This window comes from Lagopus muta, chromosome 17 (assembly GCF_023343835.1).
Source record: "Lagopus muta isolate bLagMut1 chromosome 17, bLagMut1 primary, whole genome shotgun sequence".
NCBI lineage: Eukaryota > Metazoa > Chordata > Aves > Galliformes > Phasianidae > Lagopus > Lagopus muta.
In genome coordinates, this window is record NC_064449.1 from 3,990,418 (window position 1) to 4,011,731 (window position 21,314).

General features: G+C 35.6%; 2 protein-coding genes across 3 annotated transcripts in view; one reads left to right on the forward strand and one right to left on the reverse strand.

The window, feature by feature from the left end:
* Positions 1-21,314, reverse strand: part of RSPH14 (radial spoke head 14 homolog) — a 70,163-nt gene that overhangs the window by 36,333 nt on the left and 12,516 nt on the right. The gene's annotated exons all lie outside the window — the stretch shown is intronic.
* Positions 1-21,314, forward strand: part of GNAZ (G protein subunit alpha z) — a 45,667-nt gene that overhangs the window by 20,954 nt on the left and 3,399 nt on the right. The gene's annotated exons all lie outside the window — the stretch shown is intronic.

Below are 21,314 nucleotides of genomic sequence, written 5' to 3' on the forward strand. Positions count from 1 at the left end.
CTACCATCTTGTGGTTCGTAAGCATGCTCTGTTTTGAAAACAGATGCTGTCAGGAAGTATTAAAATCTATACTGTAAAATTACAAAATTAACTTTAAAATGCTTCTATTTCTCTTATACTCCCTTACTTCTTCAGCTATTTTATATTTAGAAAGCTAGTTCTCTAAGTATCAGTTCCTAGACACTCAAGAACACCAGCATCCTTGTTGTTTTACTGCAGGTGCATTACTTAACTGTCTCTGGGGAAGAAGTCCCCAAAAAGAAAATTTTACTTTCTCTTTTATTTATTTCTATACGGTGTTTGGGTACTAACAGTATCAGTAAGATCTTTTAACTGGCTCTAGTGATCTGGCTTTGTAGTTCTCTACAGAAGTGGAATACAAGTCACCCTTAACATCTATTGCTTATCAGTCTTTCTGCCCCTTGTTCATGTGTAGCAGACATATCTGTATTAGAGTTTCTTTATGGAGTGTCTTAAGCTTACTATACTACACATGTGTAAGAGCTCTATTATCTGCTGGACATCCTCTGGAGCTTGTGTATGTGTAACCCTACTTTATATGCAGCTGTCTATCTCCTTTTCCCCTTTTGCTTTAGAATTTCAGTGAACTCTTGAAACTCTCATAACAGACTACCAACCTATACAGGCTTCATAAAGCTGTAATGTGGGGGAACATTTTGAGAGGAAGGTGAATTTCCTCCACAGACAGGCTCAGTGGGAGAGCTAAAGCTCTACCTAAGTTGTCTGTCAGAGTGAAGATTTCACTGTCATGGATTTTCTTCTCTGAGAAGCTATCCTGTCCTGTCCTGGAGAGGGGGCCCACCATTACTTTTGTCACTGTTGTTTGCTTTGCACTGGACTTTTGTAGCGTCAACAAGGATGCATATCTGACTCTTCAATTAAAAACTGCTATTGAGAGCTGCTGTCCTCTTTAAAGATTCAATATCCAATGCTCTCAGTTTTGATAATCATTGGAATAACTGCAACAGCTTCAACAAAACACGAAGGCCTCCCCCAAATGATACATACAGTATATAGCCCTTGCTGTTCACCACATCCCTGAGGAAAGATGAGCTGTACCAGGATTTGAAAAAAAACTTCAGTGACTTCTATCTAGTCTGCTATTTGTACAACATCCCTTATCATGGTATCACAGTACAGATAAAAATATGGTCAAATGCCCTAGGGGATTACACAGCTCTGGAGATAAGAGTTTACATTGGCTCAGATGGGGAACTGCATGAGATGGATGGGGCTTTCGATTGAGAAAAAAAGATCCACAGGTTTTCCAAATTTTCTGTCAGAAGTTGACAGAAGTCATAGAGATGGGATTGGAAAGAGATGCCAGTAATTACCTACAAGGCCAATGAAAAACACACAAACCAAATAGAAACATGAATTAGTTAAAATTGTAGAACAACACTTCCCTGAAATCTTAGTCTTGGTGGTTTTTTTTGTTTGTTTCCTTGGTTCTTTGCTTGCTTGTTTTTACTGATGCTTTTCTGTAAAGTCTTCCTCATTCAACTTTTGGGTTCTGCTGGCCCAAACTAGCATAAAATGAGAGGATTGCTGAAGATAATGCATACAACTGTTCCCCTCACATCCCCTGCATTTAGGAAATCGGTTGCTGAACTGTCATTTTATACAATCTGTTATAGTTACTGGTACAATTATGAGAAATTATTTCAGTTCATTTGTACTTCTAACTCCGTTGTCAGAGCTTTAGGTTGCCAGTTTTTGGTTGCTAACATAGTTTTTCAGAAAGATTTTTCTTTTTCTTATTAAAAGGGAGCTAAGTGATAAGTTTGAGAAGCAATTATACTTAGGTTTGAACCAAGACTACAAAATAGTTTCCAGAAATAATCCTTTTGTTTTACAAGTTTCCCTTATATGGTTGAATAGCTTTTGCTTGCCCTTTTTATGATTCTTCAAGGAAAAAGATGTTATTGCCAAGAACATTAACCTAAGCTGAATTTTGATCAAACGTTTCCATTTTACTGCAAATGGAATACTCATTATGAGACACTAGTTAACATTCTATAGGCCAACTTATCAAAGCGAATGTTTGCACCTATGAATAAATTTAGACTAGAAAACAGAAAAGCAAATAAAAGTTATGCTGCAGAAGAAAAATAATCTGTTCCACATTTAAGGTAAACAATGAACCGCTCCTTCTGGTCAGAAAATAAGCTACTATAGAAATACTTGAAGATGTAATGTGTTTTTTATTCTCAACTTCTGAAACTCACGATTCAGAATTGCAGGCAAAGTCCCGTGGTTTGCCAACACATTAAGACGTACTCCTCCATAACAAAAGCTTGCATAACAATCCAATTGATGAATTTGGGTTGGGAAGGGGAAAATTTGGGGATAATTTCTGCATTGATGTGAAACTCTTCATAGTTAAATGTATTCTAGGTGTAGTACCTAGAGTTAGTATTTGAAGTTGTTTGACATAGGATATAAATAAGTGTGGGCCTGAACTCTTTATGATGTCATCTCTCTAGAAAAACTGGTAAATAATGGTTCTAAATTTGAAAGTGGAAGAGTGAGAACTAAAATCTTGCATTTGGATGGTCAGTTTGATCTTTCTGTAGGTCAAATAGTCTGTTTTGTATGTTCAGGTTTGAGTGTATAACTGCAAGTATCTGAATATTCTGGCAACTTTGTATTCTATGACATGTTAAGTAAAAGTTACCATCGTTAATTTAAACATTATACAGGATTATATAATACTTTTATTTCATTTCTCAGGGAAAGAACAAAACCTGTCAGCACTGTGATGTAGTAACTTTTCTGAGGGAGAAATCCAATGCCTCTGATACGAAAAACTTTACATACATCTGTTGTAAGGTCTGCTATTCAAACGTCTATGGAAGAAGTGTTTTGGAAGAAAAAAAAAAGAGCATTTTCAGTTGATTGGAGGCTTAAAACTATTGTTTTATCTCTAATAGTCTTGATTTTGTCATTGTTTATGTGACAGCCTGTGTCTCTCTGTCTCGAAGTATGCCTGTGAATTGCACTGCTGGTATCTGTTCAGATTTCTAAGCCTTAGTAACTTGTGCTTTGCAGGAAAGTGCTGCAATCATTCTCAAGTTCACATTCTGCTTATCAATGCTGCAATTTGTTTATCTGTGAATAGCAAGACTGAAAAACTGAATTCTGAAAAAAACACCTGATCCAGTTTTATGGGATTTTCATATTGAAGATGTAGAAGTTCTGCTTTATCAAGCACCTTATTGTTTACTAATGGGCTTGGGTAATATTAAAGGGAATTTGAATTTATAACAGAAAGCCTCTTCTTTCTTTTATCCTAAAGAAAAGTTCTATTAATGAGTTTGTTAATCACAGTAATGTTTAAAGATGTGCACTGAGATCAGCACTGTCTTTTGACACTTTTCTGTAAGGAATTTAGGAAAGAATTCCTAATTAGTGTAACAGGGCAGATTTGCAGCTGAACTAATGAAGGCAATTTGATGTGGAAAAGCAACTTATTAATGTTATGTGGCTAATCAAAAGCGTAAAACTTGAATGAAGTGCACAGAAGTGCTGGTATTTGTATTTCAGTAAGGTACAAAGTCTCCATATAGAATCTTGCTAGTCTAAAACTAGTGGTAGAAAATAGATGAGTTTAATCACAGAACTTGTCCCAGTGATTTCCATGAGCGTTCAGCCCAACTTGTAAATGAAGTATCAAATCCCAGAAGATTGTAGTTCCACCAATGTGCAGAAGAGAGAAGAAAAAGAATGCCCAGACTACTTGTTGCCTGGACAGTACTTCTTTTGTATTTGAGATAAGTTAAACTTTCTACTCCCTGGAGACAAATGAATGAGAGATGAGCAAGACAGATTTTTTTTTTCCTGGGGCTTTTGCACTTTAGTCTTTTTCCCGCTACCCTTCATTCTGAGTAACATCGCTTGCAGAGACAAAATTGTCTGTGCTAACACTTCATAGATCTGGCCAAACCAGTATTTTGGTTTGTCCGTTGAAAATATGTAATACTGACTTGCTTATTAAATAGCAAACTGTTTTTACTTATTAAAGTGAAAAAAGAACTCTTCATTTCTCTCCTACAACTTAGGCATTTTCTTTCATCGCTCTGTGTAACAGTATTTTCCTGCTTATGTAGTATTATCTGCAAATGTGATCTGTGCATGTTTTAATTTCTGCAATTTCATATGTGCTTTTCTGCTAGCACAGAGCAAAAGTAGTTTTCTATTTCCATGCTCATACCTAATATGACTCAACTAGGTAACAGCTGTCTCTTTTTTTGATATGGTTGCAGAATTGGTTTGAACGATACCTTTGGAATACTATTAATTTTATTATAAAATTATTATTCCCGACCAGCACTCTGAGAAGTTTGCCTTAGGTTTTTATATGCCCGCTCTCTGTTATATCAAACAAATTACTTGTCTTAATTTCCAAAGCCCTTACCAGCTGATTGACCTTTTTCATCTTTTATTGAATGTAAAATGTCACTTCTGGCATTGATAATGGTGGCCTCCATGACCTGCTTGTTAAATTTTCAAGTGATCATCTTTTTGCTTTTACACTTATTGAATTCTGTGCTTAGATATGAACAGAAAACTCCTCCCAGGTGTCACATCTTTACTCAAACTTTTTAAGCTAATGTGGTTTTGGAGAGCACTACTTGATCTGCACTCTCATGTTACTCCTCCTGTCTCTCATCATAAAAAGTATTGCAGTTTCCTTGCAGGTCTCCTCATATGCCCACCTGTGCACTTAGTTTTGTTACATACATGCTACATGCTCTGGGTAATTTTATACTCAAAGATGTTGTTACAAGGTGATTAATGGAATGAGTAAAGTATGAACATAGGAGACTGAATTCATGAGATATCTGTCAGAGATTCACGTGATTCATATATAGAATTTACTTATTCTTCTCTCTCTAAAAATGGCAATAGTTAAATATATATAGTTTCAATATTGATGTTAAAACTGCTAGCAGGTGGCTTAAGGCTTAATTAATTTTTATTCCTGTTTTTACAGTCATTGCAAATGAATGAAAAAAAAAATTAGTCACTTTTGAGTTTATGTTTTACTATAGCCAAATAGTTTTTACTATAGCAAATGAAAGTGCAGATGGAAGAGCAAAATAACAAACAGAAAAGACTCCAGTAAGCCTAGTGCAAAACTAATCTTTGGGACTATCAAGGAATTATCTAGTTATCATTTATTCGGAAGGCCCTATGTCATATGCAAATGATTTGAATTTTGAATAGGCTGAGGGGAAACTGTGATACAGGCCATGTGTAACCTTGCTGGCACCTTTTATTAACAGTGGTAAAAATCCATATTGGCAAATACCGACTTAGGGGAAACATCTTTCCAACAAACTAAGTCCCCTGGGAATCTGAGAAAAAGATTGACAAAAACTGTGCAGGTGTTCTTGCTCTGTGACACCTTTCCATTTCAAGATATTTCAGAGTGAATTTTGTGTGGGAGCAAAGCCTAGATGGCTTCAGAATTCAATGTGTGATCTTTTAGCATTGTAAATTGGATTTTAGCCTTGGATTTTAGCCTTGACCTTTTTTCAGTTTAGAAAGTAATATATATTTTCCCTTATAAAAGTTTACATTTACAGAGAGGTATTCAAGGCTTATGTCCAAGCATGTATATTCTAAAGTATGTAAATATCAGTAAAGTATTGAAAATATGTGAAAGAATAATCTCTTAAGATGCAATTTACAATGCTTTTCACTATGTTTGAAGGCTTGTTTTCAGTTATATGCTTCTGCTGTAGTTATCTACATAACAGAACATAAAGGATGCCATGCTCCTGAATATCCTGTGAGCTTCAAGCTCAGAATCATCTGCAGGAGGAGGGCTGTGGATATTGTTTGATAGACAGACAGAAGTTATGTGAAACTCAGCTGTCAATACCAGCCCCCAAACTATAAGAAAGGCAAAATCCCCAAACTCATTCCAGTAATGCCCATCAATCTAGAAAGTGGGTGTCTTTCTACCAAGAGGGTTAACTTAGCCATTGGAGCAGCGTGTGTGAACAAGTGACATCTGTCTAGCACCTAAAGAATTGTAATGAGTCTGCAGCAAAGCTATTGCTACTGTCTGGGAGAAAGCACCTGTTATCCGTATCTGTTTCATGGACAGAGAAATTGATTGTATAAACTCAATCACATCTTATTGATAAGGATTCAATTTGTGAAGGAAAGGAACTGAATTCAGCCTTCCTCAATGAGATTGGAAGGTGAAGATCCTCTTTGAGAAGACATTCATTCACTTACTAAAACTATCTACTTTGGAAGTTGGTAACAAAGGAACTTGTAAAACAGTTGACAAGCTTTAACTAAGAAAATTTTCTGGTGTGAGAAAAGAGAATAGGAAATGGAGTTGAATATTGAAAACCCTACAAGGTTTGACAAGATTAGTAACAAGAAAGTTAAATGATAGAGAAAAGAAAATCATGTATGAAATCTTTAAACACTAATTGACTATTCTTTGGAAAGCATAATGGCCTGGTTTCAGCTGGGATGGAGTTAATTTTCTTCTTCATAGCTGATACAGTGCTGTGTTTTTGATGTAGGGTGATAATAACACAGAAACACAGTGATGTTTCAGTTAGTACAGAGTAATGCTTACCCTGCGTCAAGGACTTTTCTGCTTCTCGAGTTGCCTTGCTAGTGAGGAAGCTAGAGATGCACAAAAAGCTGGAAGGGGGCAGAACCAAGACGGCTTACCCAGAGCGGCCAAAGGGCTCTCCCATACCCATGTGTCATGCTAAACAACTAATCTGGGGGAGTTGGCTCGGAGACTGGCTGGGCATTGGTCATTGGGTGGTGAGAAACTGAATTTTGCACCGTTTATCTTGTATATACTAGTGTCATTATTGTTATCATTTTTGTTATTATTGCTATTCTTCTTTTACTTTTCTATCCTACTTAAATGACTTCATCTCAAGCTGCAGGATTTATCTTTCTATCCATTTGCTATCCCATTCCACTAGGGGGAGTAACTGAACGGCTGTGTGGTGCTCAGCCGCCTTAGCAGGTTAAACCACAGCACATTACAAGGTGAATAGCAAATAATCATCATGAAGATATTACTGCTAACATAACATTACTTGTAAGCATGTTTTAAAGTAGTTTTTGTGAGCAGTTCTTGTTACTAGTCTGCATGCATAGGACAAAAACTGGGATAAACTAGTAACTTGGAGAACACAAATATGTGAGGGAAAACAAACAACAAAACATAGTTTCTGGGGGGAATTAATTCAGATGCTGAATGTATTTTAGTTTGCAAAAGAGAATTTTTGATAGTCTTTCTGAGAGAAATGAGGCTGTTGCATCTTTCTCTTGCCACAACAGGGAAGGTTTTTCCTGAGCAAACAGCCAATTAAAGGTGAGAGGAACGGAGTTTGATGGATTATTCCTTCAGTGGAGGACAGCAGAAGAGCAGAACACACTCAGCAGCATATACTGTTTAATATATTTCTAAATGATATGGAAAAGCTGCTGTTCAGTCTGACCTACTACTGATATTTTCAGTGGTATTTTTAATGATATTTATTCTTCTACACTATGCTTTAATAAGAAATTTTCTTTGTTATCCTGCTGGAAGACTAAATCCTTGGATAGACTTCTGTGTTACTGTCATCTCAGGTGTTGGTGTTGTACATAATGAATGGTTTGTTTTTCTGCACACACTTCTCTGGTTTTCATAGTGCTTTTGGGGTCTTAATATGGAAGCATGAGTGTTATTTATGTGCCATGGTACACAGACTCCTGGAGTTATATGTAGAACTCTATTTAATACTTTTAAGAAATATCTAGCTTGATTTTATTTTATGGTGAGAAGAGCAATAGAGATATTAATAAAACAAACAATCTGAAATTTTACACAGTACAGAGTGGCATTGCAGAGCTTGCTGCCTGAATGTGTCAAGGCACAAAACTGCACAAGTTTAAGAAGCAATAGAAAAGTATATCAAGGCCTGTGAAAGGTCATGATAAGGCTTTTGACTTCAAAGTTCAGTTGCAAGTTCAGATCTTGAAAAGCTGGATTTAAATACTAGGAAATTATTTCCTCTGAATTTAATTGCATCCCACCACAAATCATCTATTGTTCTTAAACTATGAGATACTGGATTAAAGGGATCTTTGTCACTGGATGACAGTTCTTTGCCCTCTTATAACAAGAAATGGATGAGATGGTGTATAAATCCATGTGCTATAGTGGTTTTTTTTTTTGTTTTGTTTTTTTGTTTTTTTGTTTTGTTTTTTTTTGCTGTGTGCTGCCAAGACTTAAGCGTGATTCTTGGGATATAGATTTGAGCATCAAACTGCGTTTTTTTAAAAGCTATTAATAGGCTGATTGGAATTTCAAAGCTGTCAGCCAATGACAGTGTCCCATGATTATACTTCAAAATTAGCAGATGATGAATAACTCCTCCAATTAATTCCATGAGAACTACTGTCACTAATGTTTTAACTATTTGATCTTGATCAAATATCAAATGGACTGAAAAAACCTGCTTTCAAAATACATAGTCCAGTCAGGTGTACTTTTTCTTATTACTTGCTGATTGGTCATATTGTGATTTACAAATAGGAGTCAACCCCCAAATAATTGATAATGGTTTAACAGCATTTAACATAAAATCTGGGTAACAGAAGTAGCCTCTCTAGAAGCAAGAATCTGTCATGCCATCTCTGTGTTCTGGGGAAAAGGCTTATGACTAACCTCATTTTATATAAAGACATGATATGCCATAGTACACCACATTTACTTCAGGACAGCCTGGCTCTGAGCAGTTTTTCTTTTCCAGAACCCCTCAATTTCAAAAACCTTATGTTCTCTTCTTTTGCTGTTTCCCTGGCAACATGGCATGGCAAAGTGTCGTATCAGTCGACAATGAGTTTTGCTTCAGTTGTGTCCTGCCAAAGCTAGCAGTGCTTCCAGCACACTGAGCTTTCTCCCTGCAACTGTGACATGGCAATGAGCACTTCTTTCTATTCTTGTTTGCCAGAACCAGTTGGTATTCCACTGCCAGAAATGATTACTCAGTAGTTGATAATGGTGGGTAGGGAAGTCATTGGACTTACTAGAGTAGGCTAAATTTTATAACTCCTTTTATTACCAGGTGTAGTCCATCCAGTAGCATGAATTCTGGCAGTGACAGAAGGTGGATCTAGCAGCAATTTGCTCTGCACGTTTACTGCTCTTCATAGATCAAATGGAAATAGTAATTAGAAATCTTAAGCCAAACTAAACCACAAAAAAAAAAAAGCCTCACCGCAGCTTATGTGGAATAAGGAAAGTAATATTAACTGCATCCTATAAAATGTGAGAGGTTAGTAAAGAGGCTAAAGGTGTGGAAAAAAGTAATCCAAGGCTGAGAGCACTAAATAAAACATGGCTGTGTCTGAAATATCCTGGAGACTGTGCTGCAGAGCATCTGGGTTGCTTTTGCTATCCGGAAATCCAGACTGAGACTTAAAGCATTTCAAAATGTTTGTTCAAAATAAATTGCTCAATACCCATTAGTACATAAGTATCTGAAGTATCTGAAAAAATATTCAATAAAAATAAGAATATAAAGCCAAAGGATCGGTCAGATAAATTTCAAATTGAAATAGCAGTTCTTTCTATTTTTTCTCATAGAGGAGTCCAGTAAGTTCCAGCTCTGTGTAAGACAAGCAGTAGGATCGCACGTACAGAAGCAAAGAAGAAAATTGAAGGGTAGATGACTCAGATGAGTACTTTGATATGTCAACTGTTAGAGCAGGGGAAGTCATCCTACATCACTAAGGCTTGCTGTAAGATTTGTTAAATGTCTATTTGGGAAGTAAAAATAGGAATGTTACACTGTTGTATTTACAAGAAAGACATCACAAATCTCTTTATCTGCATTTGACTGAATACCAGATTTTATGATACATTTGAGGCATTAAGTAAGAAAGAATTAACATTACCTGCCACTTTCTTTTTCTTCTGTGTAAGTCAGAGAACAGGCCAATAGGATATGAATAATTTCTTCTCTAAATGGAATTCCCTTATAGACTAGAATCTTAAAATTATCTGTGACTAAACTTAGGTTCACAGTCAGCTTCAGTTATGCTTTTTTCTGGTGTGAAAAATCAGGGATACATAGTAGAGCATGGTTAGCTTTAATTCTTACTCTTATTCCTGCCTTCTCATTGCAGTAATTATTAGCAATTGCTTTTTCCTACTCTTTTTTAAGTTGTAAAGTTTATGATAGTGAATTATTCCTTATCTGAGAAGATGTTAGAAGAGCGACTGAAAGATAAGGAATGAAAACCTTGTGCTTGGTAGAAATATAAGTAAAACAGAAATTGTGGGAAATACTGAACTTCATAAATGTCCAAAGGAAATACAAGAAAAAATGACTATAATGTAACTCTGTAATTTAATTTGAACAAATAGATTAGAAAAAGTGTAAGAAAGAATGGTGTAGTAAATTGTACTGCAAAATCTACAGTTAGATGATGAAAATCATTCTTTTTATACCACTGTAAGTATTTTAATATTTGAGGACTTTGTTTTACTGGCGAATAAGGGAAATGCTTTAGAATTCCAGCAGATTGCGTTGTAAAAGTTGATTTCATTTTAATAACAATATTTTTCAAATAAAAATGTGAATGAGAATATTATCACCACTGATTTTAATATGAGCAAAGGTTCTAGATTTTAATTGCTTACTTTGCATTCTTGAAATTAATACTTCTGTACTTCTGTGTTCTTTGTGTTCATTGTTTGCTGTGAGGAAATGGGCAATTGGTATTAGTACTAATATTCAATCTAGCACATTTTCAGTGGTTTCCTTCATTGCTACATAGATCTCGGATGATATTGTGTTGGGAGTCTTTACTTTCTGATTCGTAAAATTGACTTTCTTATTTAGGAATAGTTTTATATTCATTAGGTCAATGTATGGGAACAATATCATAGGGAAGCTCTGGCTGCAGAGAAGGAGAAATTGAAGTGCCACATAATTTAGATGAAACACTGGAGCTATCAGCTATAAACGTGTTTACAAAGAGAACAGATAGCATAAATGCAAGACTATTTCATTTGGAAAGCAGAGAAAACAGTTTCACAGAAAAGAGTGTGCTCATTTCTATATGGACAAGTGTTTACATTTGGTGATGCACACGTTATTTCCTCTGTCCTCTCTTTTTATTTCTTGTATTCTTCTCAATCCTTTTCAGTTGCACAGTTTCATTATGCATAGCTTATTGACTTTAGGAAAAGTACACAACAAACTTCCACAACCTTCATTTTTAGTGCAATTTCTAGGTAGATTAAATTTATCTTAAATCTTTTAAGATTTTGGGGCATATGAAACATTCAGTGATTTCAAAACTGCTTGATGGATGCTTTTTTTTTTTTGTTCTACTATTTCCCTGTTATGAAGACAATCTTCCTCTGAACAATGGGGAAATTCAGCAGTTGTCTAAAAATACAGGTTGGAAACCAAAGAGTTTTTCTAGGAAATAGGTCTTAGAGATATAATAACTCCACTGTTCTTTAAAATAAAGATGTAAAGAGGTATCTCTGCCATCTTCCCTACACAGGTGACAATTGGAGCATGTGGTATCCCTGAAACACTAGACTTTAAGTAAATAAATTACCATCTTTTTTATAAGTAGCTGTGAAATATGGCTGACGTCTAGAAATGCGCCTTCCGGGATGAGCGATCTAGCTGCTGCTCTCCAAATCCCCAAACAAATTTACTCAAAGTATCTTATTCCCAATAGTTGTTTTGTGTCCTGCTGTTCTTCCTGACAACTTCATTGATTTAACTTTGGGTTGCTAGACAGAGACACAAACCATGTTAGATTAAACATAGCATTAACGTAATTCAGACATCTGTGTTCATCAGACTATAAATGAAGTTCAGCTCATCTAAACCCTTAATATTTGTGTTAGTGAGATGTTGTTGATTCAGTGTTGGTATTTATATTTTATGCTTCCAGTAAAGAGCTGAGTCCAGAGTTGCTGTATTACAATATAGAATTGTATATGAAAGGATGTGGGTTGAATAAATTTTCAGTATTAAACTTCACAGAAAGGTGCTGTTAAAATGGCTTAGCTGTACTGATGATGCAACAGCAGATTTTAAACTTCTCAGTATTACGATGTTCTTCTCTGTGTCATAAAAGCCTCATCTCAGCTGCTTTCCTGATTGTTCTTTCATCTTGCGTCAGTGGCTTAATCTTGATCTGTCTTGCTTTTCTCAGCTCCAGATGCATATGGCTTATAAAAAGAAATTGTCTTGAAGGAGATATTTATTTCAATATTTTTTCATTGTGGAAATGTCTCAGGATATTTGTTGCATGCAGAGCTGAAATAATAGGTTTAACAGACTTGTATATTATCCTCTCCTTGAATGTCATTCAAAGAAAGATTTACCAATGAACATGTCAAAAGCCATGCTGATTTTATTAATAAAAGCTAATGAACATTTTGATGGTTCATAAGTGGTATGCACAGGTCATCTGCCTTATGCTTTGAGAGTGTTTTGGGAGCAACTTCATGCACGTAAGTCAGTACAATATTTTTGGTATCTGCTGCTTGAAGTGACGCTGCTGTTATTTTGACATACTGAAGTGTTTATTTTTGTGTGTGTACTTTAAAATACTACTTCTTCAAGTAGTATATAATTTAATAGTGAGCTTAAATACTGCCTTTTTTGTCATAGATTTTTTTTGTTTTATTGTCTTTATACTAGATATAAAACAGTTCTCCATGCAGTGACCACTGAAGGACTGGAGCTTACATTTTAAATTAGAAAAGCTAACCTTCTAGGAGAGAAATGCCCATTTTTTCTATTAGAATAGTTTCAGTAGTGCTCAGTATAACTCCTTATGTTTCCTTATTCCAATTATATGTTATATGATTAAAAGAATCTTAAGAATCTGTTTCTTCACCAGGTTTATTTGCAAAGTATGAAGAAATCCTGTTGGTTATGTGGGTGGAAGAAAGATTTTTTTTTTTCCCCTGTGCTTTGATGATTATTTACATGATACAGTTATCCCCACGCTGTACAAAATAGCAGAAACCTGATTTTAATCTTATTAGGTTTACTATGTATCAATCTGCTTCATGCCTGGCTTAGCAATAGCTTGATGCTAGCACAGCCTTGGCAACAACTCTAATTCAATTCCAAACTTCTTTTTTTTTTTTTTTTTTTCTCCTTTCTTTCTCCTGTACTGCTTACTGATATTCTCCAAAGTGAGAATATCAGTATGATATAATAAAATACAATTTTGCTGCATCAGTTTATTGTGCATTTACAGTGTGATCTCATGAAGAACGTATGTGATGGCACAACAGAGGGACATTCAACAGTGCTGTACAAGTAGGGTAATTTCTGAGTTTCATGGCAGTGTCCAGCATAGTAGGGAGCTATGGCCTAATGCTATGGCATTACAATTTGTCGTTGATCAGCAACTGGCCTGATATTAAATATGCCTCCACATAATGTTTCCAGTGCCCTTGCAATACAAGATTAATTTTTATCATATTTGAAAACAAGGATCTTGGAGCAAATTTGTGTGTCCATGGTAAGGAACAGCTGTGATTGCAGCTCGATTTTAGCACTGAGAATTTAAACATCGTGTATTTGTATTTCCAAGTTAAGTGATAGATTTAATCTCCAAAGATAGAAAATGAAGTACAGAAGTATAATATCAGAGAAAATGAGAAAAAAAAAAAAAAAAAGAAGAAATTGCAGAAATTATCTAATTATCTAACAAATAGTAATTAAAAGATAAATTCAAAAACTTTTCTGAATGGGACATGGAAATACAGGAGATATATTTGTTTCTAAGGGTGTTTAGATGTAGATCATTGGGTTAATGTAGGTCGCTCTACAAGTAATGCCTCTTATTTATTTCCATGGAAATAGATGCAATGAGCACAATCACACTATTTGATAGAGCAAATTCTCAGCTAAAACAGTTTTTTAACATAGTCACCACCATCAGCTAAGCCTTTTTGCCAGCAAGGAGGAAGAGCCTGCGTGCCGCACTGGTAAAAATCTGCACCAGGGGAGCTGAGCTACCATTGCCACCACTGAAATGCACACCTAGCACCTCACATGCTGACATCCACTGTTGGGTCTCCACCAACACTTAGCAAGTGTGAATGTATGTCACTGGGGGCAAATTTATTTAGCATGGAGAAATTCACTTATGTACCTTGGCTTCGTACACACTTCGGTGTCAGACACCATGTTGTCAGACTGCCCCTCTGCTGCCATCTGTCACATGGCAACAAAAGGTAATGGAATGCTGGTGGGAAGGTTCAATCTCTACTGCATCTCTGATGTGTTGGGCCAACATAATAAAATAGGAGGCGTTACAATCAGAGCAGCCCTTGTATATCTCTGCAGTTCCAAGGGAGAAAATGGTGTAGTAAGTTGTAGAATGAAAGAAATGGTAGTATACAATGAAAAATAAATATTCAGTCTTTTCTCAGTCAAGTTGGAAAAATACCATTTTATAAAAATATTAGAGGCTTAAATTGTATTTTCACCTTCATCCTGTTATCTTGCTTAAACAGCTCTTGCTGTTTTAATCTGCAGTCAAGACTGGAGCTATTAGTACCCTGAGTGTAATTATACCTTCTATATATTAGTAGAGGAAGGGGAGAAACTGTAGAATACTGAGTGTTACATTTCTGTACTACATAGTTACAAAATAAGCTGCACACTTCAGCAACTATTAGATACAGCCTCTTTCCTCCTCTAACAATTAATGCAAAAGATTATGACATCTACTGAAAAAAAAAACCTAGCTTGAGAGTAGAGTTCAGCTGCACGCTGATCCCTGGTGGTTGTAAAGAGATCCTTTAATGAATTCCCTCTGAGCTGTTAGTGAAATAAAAGTTGGATGGAGGTTAAAAGGAATTTGTTCCGTTTACTCCTGAGTAGAAAGCAGCAATGCAGCTTTTCAAAAATATTACCAATGCAATTCTGCTCAAGAGAAAATTTAGCACAGACAGACCACAGCGAATCAAAGAAATGTCACCCTCTGAGAATTCTGAGAACACAAAAGCCATTTTGTGCTCAAGTCATACAATTTCTTCCTCAAAACATGAATATTTAAAATAGAAAAGTGCATTGGCAGAAACACTGACTGTGAATAAGTGAAGAGAGCACTTTAAGAAATCAATTTTTTTTAGAAGTACCCTTACTTAAAGAAAAATTCTACAAAGTCAATTTTGGGAGCCTGACTGCTAGTACTGGAGCTTAGTTCTGCCTAAACAAAGATTGCAAAATTGCCGTCCTAAAGTGTATATCCTCTCAAGATGCAAACCGGTGCTCATCCCATCAGGTCCACTTCACTGACTGGTCTTCCACCAGGCACAATTTGAAAAAATGAGTGGTTTTTTGGTAATGAAATATGCGGGGGTGTTCTTGTATCACTGTCATTTTTGGAGACAGAATGATTGAAACCCTTCCTGTAAACCATTTCTCAGGAATCAAGGGCTACAAGGAGTGCTGGCACTTTTCTAGAAGCTTCTTAAAGCTGAGTAGCATAAGGTAGACACATACAATTGAACTGTAGCATGTATTCCTCTGTGATACCTAGAAAAGTCATGGCCCAACATACTTCCTTTACTTTCTAAACAAGAATTTCTTCTGGATTAACAAGTTATTTGAAAATGTTTAGCTTTATGGCTTTGAATTATGTTGGATGAACTTTGACATTGAAAAACCGAACCCAATCTTTTGTCGTGCATTTAAATATTTACTTCTTTACAAATACACAATTTTTGCCTATGATAAGTAAATTTACTTTGATGATTCTACCACCTACTCAAAATGGCAAAAATTAACACCTTATGTCCTAGGAAGCAAAAGATAATGGACAGGTTATGGAGGTGGAGGCAGCAGAGGTTTTGTTCAATTCTATACAGCATATATAGAATTATATTATATGTATTTCATAATATACAGATTAAAAGGTTGTGACATCAATTGTAAAGTCTGTGAATATTGCTGACTTAAACTGGAATTTCAGAACTGACTACAGAAGCTCTTAAAAACCTGGAGAAAAAAAATAATCCTGAAAAAGCCTGATAGGAATTCCAAACTTGATACTTGTAAGACACATGATAAATGCACCATACCAGTTCATCATAGCAGAGTTAATAGAAACAAGTTATACTGCTTCAGATACACATATATATGTATATCTATATGCAGTCAGAACTTCAAAAGAGCAAAAATTCACAGGTAGATTTCCCAGACACAGGTGCAGTTTGAGGTTACCTGATATTGTTATATCAAATACGCATTTTAAAAAATGCTAGTTTCAAATAGTCATGGGACAGCACTACAAAGGAAGGCATGGTCACAGGCTTGGGATTCAACATAATTTCATTGTCAGTAGTTACAGTTGCACTGACTAGATTATTATTACATCAGCATTGCAGTTTTGAGAGGCCACAATGTACACTGATTCCCTAGTTTATATTGAAAAGTATTACATTAATGCCATCAGATCACTGTAATCAGCTTTAAGTTCACAAGAAATATAATCTCCTAGGACAAATGGGGAGCTAGCACTACACTTTTTCCTCTTTGTGATTAACAGAAAGGCTAGTGTACAAATTTAAATTATTTTGAAATAAAAACCAACTTAGGTCAGAAACATACATGACTTGGTTGTTTGTACATTGACTTAGTGATGATCATATTGATTCCTAACAGCAAATGTCTAATATGCTTCAAAATTTGATTTGTTCTGTACTGGTGACGGTGCTTCATTCCCAGCTCAGCTGCTTACTTTTTTATGTTAGGGGTTACAGAGGGGATATAAATTTTTAACGTGGAGAACTGGGCGGGTGAAGCTATCATGGTGCAGCTTGATGAACACTTAGCAAAATACAAGGGCAGCTCTGAAAGTAATGCCTCCTGTTTTATTATGTTGATCCTTTCCATCAGTATTCCATTACATTTCATTGTGGAATGGCAGACAGCAGCAGAGGGACAGTCTGACAAAATGGCATCTGTCATAGAAGTGCGCAGGAAGCAAAGGTGCAGCATTGAATTCCTCCTTGTAGAAAAACGTTACCAATTGAGATTCACTGACAGTTACTGGTGGACATTTATGGAGACCAAATAGTGGATGTGAACACAGCGAGGCAGTGGGTGGCTTATTTCAGTGGTGACACCATTAGATCAATGAGTTACCTCTGCTGGTGCAGGTTTTTATGAGCATAGCACACAGGCAGTTGTTCATCACTGGTAAAAATGCACAGCTAACGGTGGTGACTAAGTTGAAAGAATAGTGTTTTCTAGCTGAGAATTTGCTCTACTAAATAGTATTATTGTGCTCTTTTTATTGGTTGTACTTTCCGTGGAAATAAATAGCAGGCATTTCTTTCAAAGCAACACACATAATAAACATGCTTATTGTTATTTGAAATAGTCAAAGGAAAAACAGAGCACTAATCACTGTGCTTCATAATGTGTGAATGATTTCTTGAGTAAACTACTGCAAGACGTGGACTACTGACAGTGGCACCTGAGAAGAATATAAATATTTATTAAATGCATGGGCTGAGACTAAGCTGGAAAGTGTTTGAATGTGAAAAGGGAAAGAGAAGCTTGTCATAAAGCATGCAAATAAATAGATGTAGAAATGCAAATATATACAAATGCTCACTTTACATTGGAAAATTTTAAATGCAGCTTATGTAATTTCCATGCGTCTGCTCAGACATCATGTTTATTAAATGATTTTCACTTTAAAGAAGTTTACTTTGGGTTTAAAGTTTTAATATATTGGCTGTTGACAGCAACTAAACTATTACCGTTTCAAGAAACATTGCATTTATTATTAGAGAAAACATTTTTTAGTTGAAATGTGATCATTAGTATAACATGTGCCTCTACTGCAAGTTTAAATCATCTCCTCTTCCCTAGAGAGAAATTTCAACTTCCAATGGGAAAATCTTAGAAGCTTTTTATTTCTTGTTACTCAGGGAGGACGTGCACTCCAAATAACATAAATCTGACCCATAGAGAAGGCAGGAATTTACCAATTACCGCTGCTCTCCCTCTGAAGATCTTCTGCCTATTTTCCCTAGAATGTGTCCACTTAGACATATGAATAGTATAGACGATCATTTGGGAGCCTTGATCACCCTCTAATGTTACCAAATTTTACAAGCATGTTTTTTCATCTGTGAAGTACATGTTTGAAAAAGAAATGGAGCCAGAAGAACGAAGTTAGAAACATGTTTAGACTGTAAAATAGCATGGATACAGGATGAGGTGGAGTAAATTTAAGTGATCTGGTGAAATAAAATAAGAGTGAGTAAATGACAGAACAGTGTTGTTATAACCTTATTCTCAACTTCTTATTTCTGTATATTTTGATTCAGGCTCTGCAGCAGTGTTAATTTTTCCACAGGTTTTCTGGCCCTGTTCAATGAATATTATGGATTTTCTGTGATTAATGAGGGCTTATATGATAAATAAGACTGTCAACTCTAGGAACAATGCTATCATCTGCTTCAGAGGGAGGAAAACGTGAGATGAATGAAGCATAGGATTATAGGAAAACAGAACGTTTGTATGATTAAAGAAGCCGAGTCCCACTGAATAACTGTACTAGATATCTCTGAATGTCTGTGGTCCTTTTTGGTTGCAAATCAGTTTTTTAAATAAACACTTTTATGGGTAATTCTAAATTCTTCCTTCCTTTTCTCTAAGGTACCTAATCTGATACCTTGTGATTTGATTTGTAGAAGGTCTGATAACTCAGAGCTACAGCAGGTATCAGTGAGAACTTCAAAAACCTCTTATAACTCTGTTAAATAAAGAAAAGCATGTGCTGAGAAAAGAGGTTTTAAGTGCCTAAACTGGGTATCTAGAATTACTGGGTCCCTTCTAACTAATTTCTCCTTTTGTAGTTTCCTATTTCTAAATCATTGCTAGCGGTACCTCTTAATCTGACAACATGCTGGGAAAACAAATGTAGCCAATGAAATACTCAGATATAGTAATTATAAGCTTGAGGAGAAACTAGTAATTCTGTCTTTTCAGCAGCTCATAAATAGTAATTTCATAGTAAAGTATAAATCTATAGAATGAGTAGTGACAGTAAAGGAAAATATTGACTGGCACATGAAGAAAAAGAGGTGTTCATGCAACACGTGAGTTACGTGAATAGTATTACATTGAAAATAATTATTTCAGCATTTGACATTTGAGCATTTAATTTTACAACCTTTATGTTTTCTAGCTTACATCCTTCTTGTTTTATATTCTTGTATAAGTTCTTGTAAGTTCTTAAAAGAACTTAAGAATAAGAACTTAAAAATAACTTAACATTGAATGCCTGGAGCCTGGATGTGGGCAGCCTGGTCTGGTGTTGACCCTGCACATAGCAGGGGTTGAAACTACATGATCATTGTGGTCCTTTCCAACCCAGGCCATTCTGTGATTCTATGATTCTTAAAGTAACTTCTTTTTCTCCCTGAAATTTTAATTATTTTTAGGAAAGCATCAAATAAATAAGACGATGTATCATAATTTTATCTCACTCTCTCTTTATGGTATGTTGCATACTTCTGTGTATTTGTGGTGGTCACCAGTTCCTGGGAAGTTCATTTCGTACTTGCTGATTAAAAAAATAAAGGCTTTTTTCTGTTAATTTGGGTAGGAAAATACATTGTTGAACAGCCAGTAGAAGGTGGACTTCTAACATGATCTATGATTGTAAACTTACAGCTCTGTTCTGAGGGGTTATTACAACAGATTTTCTGTGGAAAATAGTGTGTGGGGAGGTCATGCTTTAGGTTTTCCGTCAAGTACGAGTTATTAAATGTATTTGGTGGTTTTTTTTTTCAGAAACTGTCATTATGATAGAGTTCTTTGCTATTAATAATCTTTAAAGTTTTGTTTTCCTTACCAGTATGCTTGTAGCATTCATTATGGTAACTGTAAATGAAAAAAAAAGTATTCCATCATTCTAACTATACCTGGAGAAAATAGTGTGATTCTCTTATACAGGTGAGGCATTATTTCACTTCATTTAAGGCAAGTGGTTGCTTTGGTGACAGACCTTTGGGCTACTCTAAGGTGAAGTGAGCCTGACAGAAAATAAAGCAGTCAAGAATGGGTATTCAGAGAGGCCACAACTACAGTCTTTGACTATTTCCTTTTCATCCTACATCATCAAAAGAAAAGTGACAGCTAAGTATAGCTCTTTCCAGCAGAAGAATTACCCTTGTGCTTAAATTCTCCCCTTTGGGATGAAAAGTTTGAGATCTGCATAAAACTGAATACAGAAAATTTACTTATCATATATGGTTTCAATGATAAATATGTTCTTACAATTCATGGAATTAAAGATTGGCCAGATGTGATCTCTGCAGGTCATTTATTATCGCATCCCAAATGAAGCTGGACTACTGCCAACAGTAAATCAGGCCAGCTATAGCTTTATCTAGTTGAGGGGAGAAAACAACTACAGATGAAGATTTCATAACACTTCGAGTCTTCTGCTGATGTTTTTCTCCCAAATTCTAATCTGAATCTTCCAAGCTGCAATTAGTGTTCACTGCCATTTGATACTTCATGTGATGTTGCTGATAAGAATTTATCTTCATCATCTTTGTAACTATGCTTCAAGTAATTAAAGGTTTTATTAGATCAACCCATAGCTGCCTCTTAGCTAGTCTAAATAAGACAAATTCCCTCATCCTCTCCTTGTAGGTCAGTGCAGTGTTCAGTTACTTGCTGCTTAGGCTCAGAGGGCTAAGATACTAAATTTAAATGTCTCGCATGGTTATATCCAGTGGATTCAATTACCTTTTTACCACACCACTTATTCTTCAAATATTTCAGTTTCACTTAATTTCTTCAGAAGGTCTGAAGTGGTGAGTCTCTAAATAATATATCTCAAACAGAAAAAGATTTGTGGCGTTTTCTGAAATAGCTACCAGCGTATGCTAAATGCCAGCTGCAATCACAAGGAAAAGCTGCAGCAGGAAAATAGAAGCAGCTTCCACTGGTTCTTCCTAGATTTATTGACTTTATTTTGCCCACCTTTCTGAAAAACAAACATTACTATTCCTGCACTAATTTTATCCAGCATATTTTCTGTTTACCTGAGATAAATTTTCTTTAGTTTACTAAAGGTTTCCGTGGTCCCCAAATGCCAGCCATTTAAAAATAATGATGAAGGAGAAATGACTGCAAGAGAAAGTTCTTAAATATTTAGTACAAATGATAGTTAATTCCCTCATTTGTGATAGTTTCTCTCTTCATTTTCCATTTTCA